The 16,514-nt window shown below is 40.5% G+C and overlaps 1 protein-coding gene and 1 long non-coding RNA gene across 2 annotated transcripts in view; both read left to right on the top strand.

The window, feature by feature from the left end:
• GABRG3 (gamma-aminobutyric acid type A receptor subunit gamma3) overlaps positions 1-16,514 on the top strand; it is an 838,213-nt gene that overhangs the window by 185,411 nt on the left and 636,288 nt on the right. The gene's annotated exons all lie outside the window — the stretch shown is intronic.
• On the top strand, positions 1,137-5,267 carry LOC123330704. The gene is made up of 3 exons (XR_006546778.2): positions 1,137-2,488; positions 2,921-2,970; positions 4,738-5,267. It is a non-coding gene; the product is annotated as an uncharacterized LOC123330704 (long non-coding RNA).

Raw genomic sequence — 16,514 nt, 5'->3', positions numbered from 1 at the left:
ATGGCTTTTAAAATTAATTTATTTTTTTATTGAAGGATAATTGCTTTACAGAATTTTGTTTTCTGTCAAACCTCAACATGAATCAGCCATAGGTATACATATGTCCCCTCCCTTTGAACTTCCCTCCCATCTCCCTCCCCATCCCACCCCTCTAGGTTGGTACAGAGCCCCTGTTTGAGTTTCCTGAGACATGCAGCAAATTCCCATTGACTATCTGTTTTACATATGGTAATGTAAGTTTCCATGTTACTCTCTCCATACATCTCACCCTCTCCTCCCCTCTCCCCATGTCCATAAGTCTATTGTCTCTCTGTTTCTCCATTGTTGCCCTGTAAATAAATTCTTCAGTACCATTTTTCTAGATTCCATATATAACTGTTAGAATAAGGTATTTATCTTTCTCTTTCTGACTCACTTCACTCTATATAATAGGTTTTAGGTTCATTCACCTCATTAGAACTGACTCAAAGTTGTTCCTATTTATGGCTGAGTAATCTTTCATGTTTTTAATGGGAAATTACAAGCTGGCTTAGCATAACGTAAATGAGGCAGGGAAAAATAAAAGACAGTTTCCATTACTAAAATAGCACTTGTAGGCAAGCAAGCTAACCCCCATCAACAAAGGCCAAGATCATTTTTTTTTTTTTTTTGCTTTTATTCACAACGGAGGCTAAATAAAAATTTTAGTCATCTGAACTGACTGATGGCAAAATTTGATTACTGAAAAAAAGACCTATTGATTATTTTTAAAAGAAAGTTTTGTCACTTCCAAATGCTTTCAGTTAAATGCAAAAGCAAACAAGCATGGCCTCAGCAAGGGTGAGTGATGTCACTCAGTCGTGTCCGATTCTGCGACCACATGGACTGTATGTAGCCTACCATGCTCCTCCGTCCAGGGGATTTTCCAGGCAAGAGTACTGGAATGGGTTGCCATTTCCTTCTCCAGAGGATCTTCCTGACCCAGGGATTGAACCCGGGTCTTCCGCATTATAAGCGTACGCTTTACCATCTGAGCCACCAGGGAAGTCTCCCCCAAACACATATCGGAGTCTAGCTATGCATGCTTTCCAAGTGGCGTCACAAGTTTCAGGCTCTGTGTGCAGTGTCATTTCACTGTGGATGTGGAACAAAGGTGCTTTAAAGCTCTGAAAATGTTTGTTTTCTAGAGTTTCTACATTGTATTTATACAACAAGCCTTGCTTTTAAAAACATGGTGTGAAAGTAAACTGCTGACATTTTTCTGTACACCATCACGAATCTACTTAATGATTTGTACATTACACTGTCCACAGGCAAAGAGAATGTGGGATTTCTGAGTCAAGGCTGACTGGGTTTCTGAGCTAGGGGGGCAGTGGAGAGATTAATTAAGCTTCTGTCCCTAACTGCATGAGGACCCTGGATCCTAGCAGGACCATGTTTTATCTAGCCCACCCTGTCTTGCCTCAGCCACTCTGTTGATGCTCCCCTCAAAACCCATCCAAGTATGCCAGTCTCCCTGAAAATGCTCATTCTTTTGTGCAAATCCAAGTGCTGCCTTGTCCTTAAGCCTGTCTCCAATACCCTCAATGTCTCTGGATTCGTGCAGTCTTTTGTGTCTCTCTTAGACCTTTTCTTGCAACTTCTATTTTTTTTCTTAGTTTCCCATGCATGTTTCTCATTCACTGTCTGTAGGTAACACAAAATACAGGGAATGACCCTGAATGTCCATGTCTCCAATGCATTGTCAGATGCCTTCTACATCCTTTCCGAATGGGAATCTATGTCTGTTCTGCTCTGGCACTGCCATACAACTTCGGGGTATAATAGAGACTATCTCCATCTTTAACCCAAGGAGTTTTTGTAGTGAGAAAAGTCAGGAGATACTTAGAAGACAGGGCACTAGTACAACAGTAAACGTGAAAGCCCTTTAGATTAGCCTGGGCCTGGGGGTGCCAGAGTCAGGGAAACTTCTGAGAAGTTTAAGGTATACCGATAATTGCTTATCAGTCAGTCAGATCGTTGTGTCTGTTTTAGATCGTGGAAATCAAATAATTAGTTAACAAATTGTATACACATGGGCAAAAAAGCTTTGGTTTTATGGAACAGACACTAAACTAGTTACAGCTGAACTAAATAAGCAGCTCTGTCCATCACTGGTCAAGTCACAAAGCCTGAGCCATTTCAAGGAGAGGGCCTTACTCCGAAGAGCTCATTCCTTTGCTTCCTGAGCAAACAGGGTTACCATAGAATGTGATTCTTGTTTTGATGTTGGTGTTTTCTAATTGTCTGTCTGACTAGGCAGCACTTGGGTCTCTTTCACAGCAAAGGGGCTCTCTGAGCAATTCACAGATGTGCTGCATGTTGAGAACTACTTCAAAGTTATTGCGTACTTCATAGGTGCAGGATTGAATGAGAGCAGGACACGCTGCATGAGAAGGCAAGTAAATATTTTATTTCCAGGCTGATTTGCTGGTCAGTATCACATGATTCTGAGAAGGAGAATTTGGAGGTGAGTGGGATGCTGCATCTCTCAGTGGTAATTTTGTTTTCTGTAATTTTTTTTGCACCAAAACCTCATTTGGTTTGATTTTTAAACCTCATTTTGTTGTAAGAATAATAGATCACCTTTTACATAAAGTTAATAGATGTGCTCCATTGTATTTAATTGGTGAAAAATATTCCTCATTGTGGCTCCATGGCCTATTTTTTAACCAGTATGCTCTTGATGGTGTCTCTAGTTTTTCCCTAAACAAATTAGTTGAAAAGAAGTTGCTTTTCTCTAGGTCTATTCTCTAGGTTTAATTTGTGTGTGTGTGTGTGCTAAGTTGCTTTAGTCATGTCCTATTCTTTGTGATCCTATAGACTGTAACCTACCAGGCTCCTCTGTCCATGAGATTCTCTAGGCAAAAATACTGAAGTGGGTTGTCATGCCGTCCTCCAGGGGATCTTCAATCAACTCAGGGATTGAACCTGCATTTCCTGCATTGGCAGGTGGGTTGCTTACTACTAGTGCCATCTGGGAATCCCTTAATTTGCATAGTTATTGCCAAAGTTCATTTAAACAAAAGCTTAAAATCTTGTCCCAAATTACTAGCATCAATACAAGGTTGCTTTTTTTTTTTTTTTCCCACTTGCAAGCACTGGATACTATCCATTTAACTTAGAGTCTGCTAATGTAATGATTAGTGACAGTTTTTAAAAATTATGTACAATAGGGAGAGATGGAGTAAGGGAGCATTTATGTGTATATATTAGTGGGAGTGGCAGCAAGCCTCAGTTAATTTTAAAATATTAATTTGAATATATAATAGAAATCTTTGGTTTATTTTTGTGCCTGGCATATTAACAGTGAAAGGCCTTCCTATCATGTGTAAACTTTACAACTTACTCTCCTCTTACAAATCTAAAGTTAAAAATTATACTCTTTGAATATATGATGCTTTTGAGATGGAATATAGTGACTCATGCACTGTAGAGTCACCAACAATAAACATTTTATGGAAGAGCTTAAAACTAACTCTAAATGGTTATTGTTATTGTTGTTGTTCAGTCACTAAACTGTGCCCAATTCTTTGCAATCCTGTGGACGGTACCTTGCCAGACTCCTCTGCCCTCCACTATCCCCCGGAGTTTGCTCAAATTCATATTCATTGAGTCAGTGATGCTATCTAACCATCTCATCCTCCGCCACCCCTTCTCCTCCTGCCCTCAATCTTTCCCAGCATCAGGGTCTTTCCCAGTGTGTTGACCCTTCACATCAGGTGGCCCGAGTACTGGAGCTTCAGCTTTAGCATCAGTCCTTCCAATGAATATTCAGGGTCAATTTCTTTTAGGATTGACTGGTTTGATCTCTTTGCAGTCCAAAATAGCATCATTCAAACTAACAGCTGATTGTTTTCTCAGTTTTTCATCCTCTAATTCTTTGAAAATTTTCTTTTACTGTGATAAGAACACTTGACATGAGTATACCTTCTTAACAAAATTTTAAGGATGCAATGCCATTACTGAAACTTTTGGAATTTTGACAGTTCCCTTTTTTCCATAAAGATCATGGGGGTGGGGAGTCGGATAAATGAATGTTTGTGGACCTGTCAATGCTGGTCGCCACTCTAGGCCACACTTTATGAAATGCTTCCTGTTGGGGGAGTGGAGAGAGGGTGCCCCCTGTGGTGGGAGGACCCCCCCCTCCCAATCCAAAGTGCAGTGGGCTCCTGTTGGGGGTGGGGCAGGGCAGAGCTCCGCAGGGCTGGTCAGATGTCAGCACTAGACTGAGGCCTGGACAGGCATCATGAATGAACTGAGCTCAAGGCCCTGCTTCTTTCTCTGAGAATGTGGGCAGTAATGACCTTGTCAGTCTCACCCGGATTTACTGAAATCAGAAATAATCTGTGTAAAAGCATGTTTCATATTGGAAAGTCCTGTACAATGGAAAGGTATTGAAAAATGTAGTATGTTTTAACATGAAAAGTGATTTAACAAACATTATACTGTTATATTAACAGCTTTTTCATATATACATTCAAGTTTTTTGGCAGATAAATACCTTCTTAATGGACAATTTAAATCGCTACTTCCTAAGCAAAGCATGAAAAAGATACTGAGGTTTATCTGGATTTGCTGATTTATTTTTGACATATTTAGCATGCAACCTTTGCATAGGCCTCTTGTTGCTGTGTTGGGCCTCTGGGGGCCCCCAGGTCTGTGCTGGGTTCTCAGGGCTGTTTGACCGACATACTTGTTTCCACACCATCCCTGCAGATTTCTGTCCAGACCCAGGTATCCAGGACAGATGGAGGCCCTGGGGACCTTCCACCGCTTCAGGAAGCCAGAGCCTCCATTCCCAGAGAGAGTCCACAGGCCCAAGGAAGCTAGCAGGTGGCTGAGCCATTGCCATGGATGTGTGGCCCAACAGGAGCACCGGGTCCTCCAGCTGCTCCCATGGCACCTCCAGGCTGTTTGTGGCAGACACAGCTTAGGTAGCCTCAGACACCTCTCACCCGAGTGACACAGCTGGGGTTAAACACATTTACATTTGACCCCAGGTGAAGCTGCAGTTCAGTGGAGCAGAGTGGACATCAGGCATGAGACCTTGCTATGGTGAGAGTTGGACTCTGCAGACTGAGGTCAAAGATACCTGGTCACATCCCAGCCTCAGCACTTTGTGACCTGGGCCAGAATTCTTTTATTCTGAGCTCTGTGGTGTGTATTTACTCAATAAATATTTACTGGAGACCTAGTTGTACTAAACACCCCCCAGGGGTGCTGGGAACATAGCCATGAGTAAACAATCTCGTTGTGCTCTGGGATCTTATATTCCAAGGTGTGGGATGAGGCAGTTACAAAGAAAAACAAGCATATAATTTGACAAATGGTGATAAATTCTATGCAGAAAAGTAAAGCAGGGAAGAGGAATAAGGAGGGCCTGCTGTGTCTCTGTATGTGATTGTCTTTGTGCAAATGTGCTTGTGTGTGTGCTTGTGAGCATATGCATGTGTCTGTCTATGAGATGTGTGTGTGTGAGAGTGGAGAGGGGCAGCTGTGTGACTCTTAAAAAAAATGGCATTCCAGTGGGGAACAGTTTTCAGAGGCAGAACTCTGGAAAGTTCTATAGCAGCAAGGAGACTCATGCAAGTGGGGGAAAGGGAAAGGGAGCAGGACAGACATGGTTAGAGGATCCACCCCCATCCCAGGGCCTCCAGGGCCCAGGCAAAGACCTGAGAGAAGACACAGTGTGCCCCGTCTAGAAGGAAAGATGTTCCGTGGGCAGGTGGGTGGTGGGGGTCTGCTGAGGGAGGGGATTTTCCCCTGGCCATGTGGGGTGCAGTGTGCAGGACAGGAGAGGAGCAGACACTTGTATCCTGCAATACAGCATGGAGAGAGAGAGTGGGGCATGTGGTTAAAGAGGACTCAGTGGAGAGAGGCCCTGAATTCCACTTCAGAAGGGGGAAAATTATGTCCAAGTGGGGTCCGGGGCAGTGAAGGCTGATGAACAGACTGGAGGGCTTGTGAGGTGGGCGTGGGGGCAGGACACAAGCTGATTTACTGTCCTTTCTCCATTTATCATCTTAAAACCCATGTCAAAAATAATTTGCCAGTATATTTGTTGTTTTTCAATTGCTTAGTCATGTCCAACTCTATGTGACCCCATGGACTGCAGCACACCAGGCTTCCCTGTCCTTTGCTATCTCCCTGAATTTGCTCCATTGAGTCAATGATGCCATCCAACCATCTCATCCTTTATTGCCCCCTTCTTCTCCTGCCCTCAGTCTTTCTCAGCATCAGGGTCTTTTCCAGTAAGTCAACTCTTCACATCAGGTGGCCAAAGTATTGGAGCTTCAGCTTCAGTATCAATCCTTTCGATGAATATTCAAGGTTGATTTCCTTTAAGACTGACTGTTTGATTTCCTTACTGTTCAGGGGACTCTCAAGAGCCTTCTCCAACACCATGGTTTGAAAGCATCAGTTCTTCATTGCTCACCTTTCTTCATGGTCCAACTCTCATGTCCATACATGACTACTGGAAAAACAAAAGCTTTGACTAGATGGAGCTTTGTCAAGAAAGTGATATCTCTGCATTTTAATACACCAGTTTTAGTCTAGTTTTGCCATAGCTTTTCTTCCAAGGAGCAAGCATCTACTAATTTCATGGCTGCTATCACTGTCCACATGATTTTGGAGCCCAAGAAAATAAAGTCTGCCACTGTTTCCACTGTTTCCACTGTTTCCCCATCTATTTGCTATGAAGTGATGGGACAAGATGCCATGATCTTCATTTTTTGAATGATAAAATTTAAGCTGACATTTTCATTCCTCTTTCACCTTCATCAAGAGTCTCTTTAGTTCCTCTTTGCTTTCTGCCATAAGGGTGTTTATTAATATTTCTCCCAGCAATCTTTATTCCAGCTTGTGCTTCATCCAGCCCAGCGTTTCTCATGATGTACTCCCCATATCAGTAAAATAAGCAGGGTGACAATATACAGCTTTGATGTACTCCTTTTCCAATTTTGAACCAGTCTGTTGTTCCATGTCCAGTTCTAATTGTTGCTTCCTGACCTGCATACAGGTTTCTTAGGAGGCAGGTAAGGTGGTCTGGTATTCCCATCTCTTTAAGAAATTTTCCGTTTGTTTTGATCCACACAGTCAAAGGATTTAGTGTAGTCAGTGAAGCAGAAATAGGTGATTTTCTGGAATTCTCTTGCTTTTTCTGTGATCCACTGGATGTTGGCAATCTGATCTCTGGTTTATCTGGCTTTTTAAAATTCAGCTTGTATATCTGGAAATTCTTGGTTTGTATACTGTTGAATGCTAGCTAGGAGGATTTTGAGCATTACCTTGCTAGCATGTAAAATGAGTGCAATTGTTTGGTAGTTTTGAACATTCTTTCTCATTGCCTTTCTTTGGGATTGGAATGAAAACCAACCTTTTCCAGTCCTGTGGTCACTGCTGAGTTTTCCTAATTCACTGGCATATTGAGTGCAGCACTTTCACAGCATCATCTTTCAGGATTTGAAAGAGCTCGACTGGAATTCCATCACCTCCACTAGCTTTGTTCATAGTAATGCTTCCTAAGGTCCACTTGACTTCACACTCCAGGTTTTCTGGCTCTAGGTGAGTGACCACACCAGTGTGGTCTTCCGGATCACTAAGAACTTTTTTTGTGTAGCTCTGTGTACTCTTACCACCTCTTCTTAGTATCTTCTGCTTCTGTTAGATACACACTGTTTCTGTCCTTTATCGAGCCCATCTTTGCATGAAATGCTCCCTTGGTATCTCCAATTTTCTTGAAGAGATCTCTAGTGTTTCCTATTCTATTGTTTTCCTCTATTTCTTTTCCACTGTTCAGTTAAGAAGGCTTTTTTATCTCTCCTTGTTTTACTTTGGGACATTGCCTTCAGATGGGTATATCTTTCCTTTTCCCCTTTGCCTTTTGCTTCTCTTCTTTTCTCAGCTATTTGTAAGACCTCCTCAACCAACCATTTTGCCTTTTGCATATCCTTTTCTTGGGAATAGTTTTTATCACCACCGTCTGTACAGTGTTACGAACATCCATCCGTAGTTCTTCAGGCACTGTGTCTATCAGATCTAATCCCTTATATATATTTGTCTTTTTACATTGTGAAATGCGGTTATGTTATACATCATTTTAATGAACATTTCTCTTTATGTTTTTTTGAATGAATTATTACTTAATTTATATTTATTTTAGGCTATAGAAATGATGTTAGACAAAGAGCAAATACAAGCTATTTTTTTATTCAAGTTCAAAATTGGTTGTAAAGCAGGGAGACAACTTGCAATGTCAGTAACATATTTGCCCCAGGAACTACTAACAAATGTACAGTTCAGGGTGATTCAAGAAGTTTTACAAAGGAGAAGAGAGCCTTGAAGATGAGGAGCTTAGTGGCCGGCCATTAGAAGTTGACAACAACAGTTGAGAGCCATCATCAAAGCTGATCCTCTTAGAACTACACAAGATGCTGCCCAAGAACTTATTGTCAACCGTTCTACAGTCATTTCGATTTGAAGCAAATTGTAAAGATGCAAAAGCTCAATAAAACCTTTAAAAATCATTGTTTTGAAGTGCTATCTTCTCTTATTCTGCACAACACCAAACCATTTCTCAATCAAATTGTGAAATCTGACAAAAAAGTGGATTTTATATGACAGCCAGCCGTGGCTTGATCAGTTGTTGGACTGAAAAGAAGCTCCAAAGCACTTCCCAAAGCCAAACTTGCACCAGAAAAAAGTCATGGTCACTGTTTGGTGGTCTGCTGCCAGTCTGATCCACTGCAGGTTTCTGAATTCCAGCGAGACCATTGTATAACAAGTGTGCTCAGCAAGTCGATGAGAGGCACTAAAAAGTGCAATGCCTGCAGCCGGCATTGGTCAACAGAATGGGCCCAATTTTTCTCCATGACAGTGCCCAACCACACATCACCCAACCAACACTTCAAAAGTTGAATGAATTGGGCTCCAAAATTTTGTCTCATCTGCCATATTCACCCGACCTCTCGCCAGTGGACTACCACTTCCTTCAAGCATCTCAAAATCTTTTTGCAGGGAAAACATTTCCACAACCAGCAGGAGGCAGAAAATGCTTTCCAAGAGTTCATCAAATCCCCAAGCACGGATTTATACACTATAGGAATAAACAAACTTATTTTTCATTGGCAAAAATGTGTTGATTGTGATGGTTCCTATTTTAATTAATACAGTGTAACAGCCTAGTTATAATGATTTAAAATTCAGGGTCCAAAACCACAGTTACATTTGCACCAACCTGATAGTTTTTTTCAGAGAAAAAGTAGAGGCCAACGGGAAGGGAACTTTGGGGGATCAGAGGATAGGGGAGGGGAGGAGCTCAGCTAGCATGCCAGGCCTGGACCTGATCCTACATTCTCCAAGGAGGCCAGAGAAACTCTGGGGCCCCTCAGCCCATGCTGACCCTAAGCCCCAGGCCCCCAACCCTCCAGGGCCTTTTCGGGATGCCTGTGTCCTGAGCATAGGCCTAAACCCCGCCTAAACCCGCCTCCACCTAAGCCACAACCCTGAGTCTTCTCTGGGTTTTTTGAAATCACCGTTGTTTCTGTTTTACCTCTCAGTTGTTTCATCTACATCTTTATTTTTTCTAATACATCTGTTAGTGTTCTGATTTTTAAAAAATTTTTGTTCAGTTATTGTTCTGCTCCTTTTTTGGGGGCAAGGGGAGTGCTACAAGGCTCATGTTTTATATTTTATGCTCTTACATTTAGGTATTTAATTCATTTTGAGTTTATTCTTGGATATGGTGTTACAAAGTGTTCTGGTTTCATTCTTTTATGCATAGTTGATGTTTCCCCAACAAAACTTGTTGAGGAAACTTTTTCTCCATTGTATATTTCTTGCCTCCTTTGTCAAAGAAAATGTATCCAGCAGTGCATGGATTTATCTCGGGCCTTTCTGTTTTGTTCCATTGATCTACATTTCTGTTTTCGTGCCAGTACCATATTGTCTTGATGACTATAGCTTTGTAGTATAGTCTGAAGTCAGGAAGATTAATTCCTCCAGTTCCCTTCTTCTTTCTCAAGATTACTTTGGCTATTTGGGGTCTTTTGTGTTTCTATACAAATTGTGAAATTATTTGTTCTAGTTCTGTGAAAAATACCTTTGGTAGTTTGATAAGGATTGTGTTGAATATATAGAGTGCTTAGGGTAGTATAGTTATTTTCACAATATTGATTCTTCCAATCCAAGAATATGATAGATTGCTCCATCTATCTGTGTCATGTTTGATTTCTTTCATTAGTGTTTTATAGTTTTCTGTGTACAGATCTTTTATTGCTTTAGCTAAATTTATTCCTAAATGTTTTATTCTTTTTGTTGCAATGGAGAATGCAATTGTTTCCTTCATTTCTTTCTGTTTTTTTCATTGTTAGTTTATGGGAATGCAAAGAATTTCTGTATATTAATTAATTAATATATCACAACTTTACTGTATTCATTTATTAGCTCTAGTAATTTTCTGGTGGCATCTTTAGGGTTTTCTGTGTAGAGAATCATGTCATCTGCAGAGAGAGCTTTATTTCTTCTTTTCTAATCTGGCTTCCTCTTATTTCTTTTTCTCCTCTGATTACTATGGCTAGGACTTCCAAAACTATGTTGAATAGTAGCAGTTAGAGTGAGCACCTTTCATGCATTGGAGAAGGAAATGGCAACCCACTCCAGTGTTCTTGCCTGGGGAATCCCAGAGACGGGGGAGCCTGGTGGGCTGCTGTCTACGGGGTCACACAGAATGGACACAACTGAAGTGACGTAGCAGCAGCAGCAGCAGCAGCAGCAGCAGCAGCAGCAGAGTGAGCACCTTTGTCCTATTTCTGATATTAGAGAAAATGCATTCTTTTTTTTGCCATTAATGATGATGTTTACTCTGGGTCTGTCATATATGACTTTTATTATATTGAGGTATGTTCCTTCTATGCCTAGTTTCTGGAGAGTTTTTAATCATAAATGGGTGTTAAATTTTGTCAAATGCTTTCTCTGCATCTGTTGAAATAATCAGATGGTTTTTATCTTTCAGTTTGTTAATATGATGTATCTCATTGATTGATTTATGTATACTGAGGAATTCTTGCATCCTGGTGCAAAAGCCCACTTGATAATAATGTATGATCTTTTTAATATGTTGTTGGATTCTGTTGTTAGAATTTTGTTGAGGATTTTGCATCCATGTTCATCAGTGACATTGGCCTGTAATTTTCTTTTTTTGTGGCATCATTGTTTTTGGTACCAAGTTGATGGTGGCCTTGTAATGAGTTTGGGAGTTTGCCTTCATCTGCAGTTTTTTTGAAAGAGTTTGAGCAGGATAGGTGTTAGCTGGTTAGAGTAATCTTGGTTATAGGCTTTCCCCTTCTATCACTTTATATCCTGCCGTTCCCTCTGGCCTTCAGAGTTAGTGTTGAAAGATCAGCTGTTATCCTTATGGTGAATCCTCTTGTATGTTATTTGTTGCTTTTCCCTTGCTGCTTTCCATATTTTTTCTTTGTGTTTAATTTTTATTAGTTTGATTAATATGTGTCTTGGTGTGTTTCTCCTTGGGTTTATCCTGTATGGGACTCTCTGGGGTTCTTGGACTTGGGTGGCTATTTCCTTCCCATCTTAGGGAAATTTTTAACTACTATCTCTTCAGATATTTTCTTCTGTTATTTCCTTTTGTCTTCTTCCTCTGGGATGCCTTTGATTCGAATGTTGGCCACTTAACATTGCCCCAGAGGTCTCTGTCTCTTAGGCTGTCATCATTTCTTTTTATTCTTTTTTTTCTTTATTCCGGTTCTGAGTCATTTATTTCCACTATTATCTCTCTGGAGGGCAGAGCAGTGTCCATTAGTGAGTTTTGGAGTGTCTGTGGGTTTGGTATGACTTTGGGCAGCTTCTTTACTAATGTGCAGGGTTACCTGTTTTGCTAAAGAATTGACGTGGAATGTCTTGCATTGCTTGCTGGCTCTTGAGTGAAGCTTGGTCTCAGTGTAGGTATGGAGGCTTTGGGGTGGGCTTTCATCTTTTAATGTTCCCTGGGGTCAAGAATTTTCTGATGGTCCAAAACCTGGATTTGAGCCACTTGCCTCTAGATTTCAGTCCTGACCTCTTACAGTAGCATGAAGACTTCTCTGCTCACACAGTACCGAAGGCAAAACCCCCAGGTTAATTGTGAAGCAACTCTCCACAGCCAGAAACACCCAGAAAGATTCACAGAGTTATGTAGAGAAGAGAAGAAGCAAGAAGGAGAAAGAGATGACAGGAGGGGAAAAAGGAGAATCAAGAGAGAAGAGAGCAATCAATTCAATAATCACATCCCTAAGTAAAATAGATACTAAAAATTAGAGTTTCAAAGATACAAAATTAACAACAAAAGATCAAAAAGCAAAAACCTGGAATAAAAATTAGACTCTCAAAAGTACAATATTAAAAAAAAACAGAAACAAAAATATGAAATTTATTTTTAAAAAAAGGTTTTTTAGAAAGGTAAGAGTAGGCAGCAAGATGAAAAATTAACGGAGTAATGAAGTATGCTAGTATAGTATGAAGGAATAAAGAAAAAAGAAGGGAAGGTAGAAAAAAAGAAAAAAATAATAAAAAATTTAAATTAAAAAGTAATAAAAAAATTAAAAAAATAATAAAGAAAACTTTTATAGGAGGCAGGAAGTATATCTCTATATGGTCATAATGTGATGAATGTTCATGTGATCCCTCCATTTTCCTGCTTCAGTTGAGTTGCCTACTCAGAAGGTCCTCCAATATATCTAGGAAGGTGTCTGGACCTGTTGTGTGCAGTGTGGAATCAGTTCAGTTATAGATATTCCCTTGCTCTGGCTTGCACTTCTTCTCAAAGTCTACAGTTGCTCCTAAAGTACACAATCTCAGTTTAACGGAAGGATTTTATTCTGTTGCACCTGCCACTTCCAGAGAAGCTCCCCCTTCATTGCTCTGCTCACCTGGCCCGCCTCTGCTTCCTAGTTTTTCTTCAGTGTCTGATCTCTGCCCTGACACGAGAGGGGAGAGAGTGGCCTCTCATTTGGGCTCACTTGCTCAACTGTGTTGTGGAGAGAGAGGGACATTGCAAGTGCCGCTGGCATGTGTGGGGTGCCCTCAGTGGCTGGACCACACATGGTTGCAGGGCCAAGCTGCTCGGGCTCCTGGTGAGCTGTGAAGGCACAGCCCCAGGTGGGCATGCGTCTCCCCAGGGTAGCTGGACTCAGGCTGTGACTCTCCTGGCAGAGCTGGGCTGTCCATGATCCCAGGAAGACGTGGGTGAGACTGTGGGCCATCCACTCAGATTTTAGGGGCAGACGCTGTCTCTGGGGCTGGCACTGCAGTGGCTGCTTGCCTTCCATCTCTGGCTGTTGCATGCCTGCTTCTCTGCCTCTGGGACCATAGGTGGCAGCCAGCTTGACCCTCTTTGATATTTGCTAGGTCATGATTCTTTGTTCTGTGAGCGTGCCTGGGCTCAGAGTGCGGCGTTAGAACCTTCCTGCAGGAATGTTCCGTTGTTTCTCTGGTGATTCCATGGTTTTCCCCATTCTGCCTGTGCTGTGTTGTATAGCTACCTCAGAATGTTCCGGCATTCAACCCCGGTCCTTTCCCTGAGGACCCGTGACACAGCCCGAGCCAGCATACCCAGCTCCCACTCACTGGGGGCAGACCCCAGCATATGAGCCAGTTCCCGCTGGTAACTGCCATTCGGCATGATCTCTGGGGTGAATTTTCTCGGTTGTGCTTCCCTCTGAGCTTCCTAAGCTTCGCACTGAGCCTGCTTGTGAGAGGAGTTCCTATTGTGTGGAAGCTTCTCCTCCATGACTCCCTTCACAGGACAGATCCCCATCCCCAAATCCTATGTCTCCCTTTTTTTGTCTTTATTTTTTGCCCTATCTCATTCCTAGGAGATTGGTTTGCCTTTCCGGACATCTGGGGTCCTCGGCCAGCATTCAGAATTTGTTCTGTGGGAGTTGCTCCACATGCACATGATATATTTGGGAGGGAGAAGGTGGTCTCCCCATCCTGTTCCTCTGCCATCTGGGGACTGTCCCCTTCTCCACTGGTTGTTTTAAAGTGCGTTATTTAATTTTTACAATTTTGTGAATTTTTTTCATTTTTTTCTGTTCTTGATTTGAAATTTCATTCCGCTGTGCCTGGAGATGCTATTATGTATGATAGTTATCTTTTTTAAATCTACTGATACTTGGTTATGGTCTAACATCAAGTGTATCCTTGCAAACGTCTTGCGCGTCCTTGAGAAGAATGTGTACACTGCTGGTGTCATTGTGCAGAGGCGTCTGTGTATGTCTGTCAGATGAAGGTGGGTTAATGTGTTTTTTAAGTCCTGTGTTCTGCTTTCTTCCTTACCTTCTCTCTAATTATTCTATCCATTATTGTGAGTGGATTTGAAGTGCCCAACTATTATTCTAAAACTCTACTTCTCTCTTTCATTCTATTAGTTTTTGTTTCAAGTATTTTTATGGTCTGTTACTAGGTGCATAAATGGTTATATCACCTTTCTTTATTAAAATTTTTATTTAATGTACAATGTCCTTCCTTGCCTCTTATAATCTGTTTTGACTTAATGTTTGGTCTGATGTTAGTATAGCCACCCCTACTCTCTTTTGTTTATGTTTTGTATATAATACTTTTTCCATCTTTTCACTTTCAATCTACTTGTGTCTTTGTACAAGTGCATCTCTTAGAGATAGCGTATAGTTGAGTGAGGTGTTTACTCATTTTGGCAGTCTCTGTCTCTTGTTGAGTTTAAAGTAGCTACTGATTTGCATTTATTTTATTATTTTTTTTGATTTGCATTTAAAGTAACTACTGATAGGGAGGAATTTACTTCTGTCACTTTGCTACTTGTTTCCTGTAGCTCTTTTGACCCTCATTTTCTTCATTACTGTTTTTCTTTGTGTTTTTAGTTTATTTTTTTCCTACTGAAATGTTTAAATTACTTTCTCATCTCTTTTTGTGTATATTCTATAGCTATTTTGTTTTTAGTTATCTTGATGATTACAGGTAACATCCTAAAGTTATAATACTCTAATTTGAATTTATATCTGCTTATTGTCAGTAGAATGCAAAAATTTACTCCTTTACACTTTATTCACAACTTTTTATTCTTTATATAACAATTGTCCATTTATTTGCCTTTGTTGAGATGTGTATTTATACAACTTCAAGTTACTGTGTACTGTCTTTTCATTTTACCTTTCGGGACTCCTGTGAGCATTTCCTATAGCCAGGTCTAAAGGTAGCAAACTCCCTCAACTTGTGTTTATTTGGGAAAATTTTGATTTTCCCCTCATGTTTTTTCCTCAGTTTATTGATATATAATTGACATACTACTCCTGTATTAGTTTTAAGTGCATTCTTGATCACTTTGGAGAGACAGGTTTACCAGATACAGAATTCTTTCTTAACAGTTATTTTCTTCTAGCACTTTGACTGTATTAACACATTACCTCTGGCCTCCAAAGTTTCTGTTAAGAAATGTGGTAATCTCATTGAGGATGCTTTATGTGTGATGATATCACTTTTGTCTTGCTTTTTTTTAAAATTATTTTTTACTAGTGTATAGTTGTTTTACAGTGTTGTGTTAATTTCTACTTAACAGCAAAATGAATCAGCTCTGTATACATTTCTCTAATCTGTTCTGTGGTTCCTTCTCATGTAGGTCACCACGGAGCATTGAGTAGAATTCCCTGTGCTATACAGTAGAGTCTTATTAGTTATCTTTTTTATACATAATATCAATAGTTTATATATGTTTACCCCAGTCTCCCAATTCATCCACTACTCCCTCTATCCTCCTTGGTTTCCATACATTTGTTCTCTCTATGTCTGTGTCTCTATTTCTGTAAGATCATCTCTACCATTTTTTTTTCAGATTCCACATATATATTAATATACAATATTTGTTTTTTCTTTCTAACTTGCTTCACTCTCTATGACAGTTTCTAGGTCCATCTATGTCTCTACAAATGATCCAATTTTGTTCCTTTTATGACTAATATCCCATATTAAAATCAGATTGACTATGTCCTTTGTAGCCAAAGATGGAGGAGTTCTATACAGTCAGCAAACTAAAAACCTGGAACTGACTGTGGTTCAGATCATGAGCTCCTTATTATAAAATTCAGTCTTAAATTGAACAAAGTAAGGAAAACCATTAGGCCATGAAGATATGACATCAATCAAACAGCTTATGGTTACACAGTGGAGGTGATGAACAGATTCATGATATTAGATCTGTTAGGCAGAGTGCCTGAAGAACTATGGATGGAGGTTTGTAACATTGTATGGGAGGCAGTGACCAAAGCCATCCCAAAGAAAAAGAAATTTAAGAAGGCAAAGTAGTTGTCTGAGGAGGCTTTACATGTAACTGAGGAAAGAAAATAAGGGAAAGGCAAGGAAGAAAGGGAAAGATATACTCAACTGAAGGCAGAGCTCCAGAGATCAACAGTGAAAGAAAGATAAGAAAGCCTTCTTAAGTGAACAATGCAGAGAAATAGAGGAAA

Source organism: Bubalus bubalis, chromosome 20 (genome assembly GCF_019923935.1).
Source record: "Bubalus bubalis isolate 160015118507 breed Murrah chromosome 20, NDDB_SH_1, whole genome shotgun sequence".
Taxonomy (NCBI): domain Eukaryota; kingdom Metazoa; phylum Chordata; class Mammalia; order Artiodactyla; family Bovidae; genus Bubalus; species Bubalus bubalis.
Note: the sequence above shows the minus strand (reverse complement) of the source record. Positions and strands in the feature narration are given on the sequence as shown.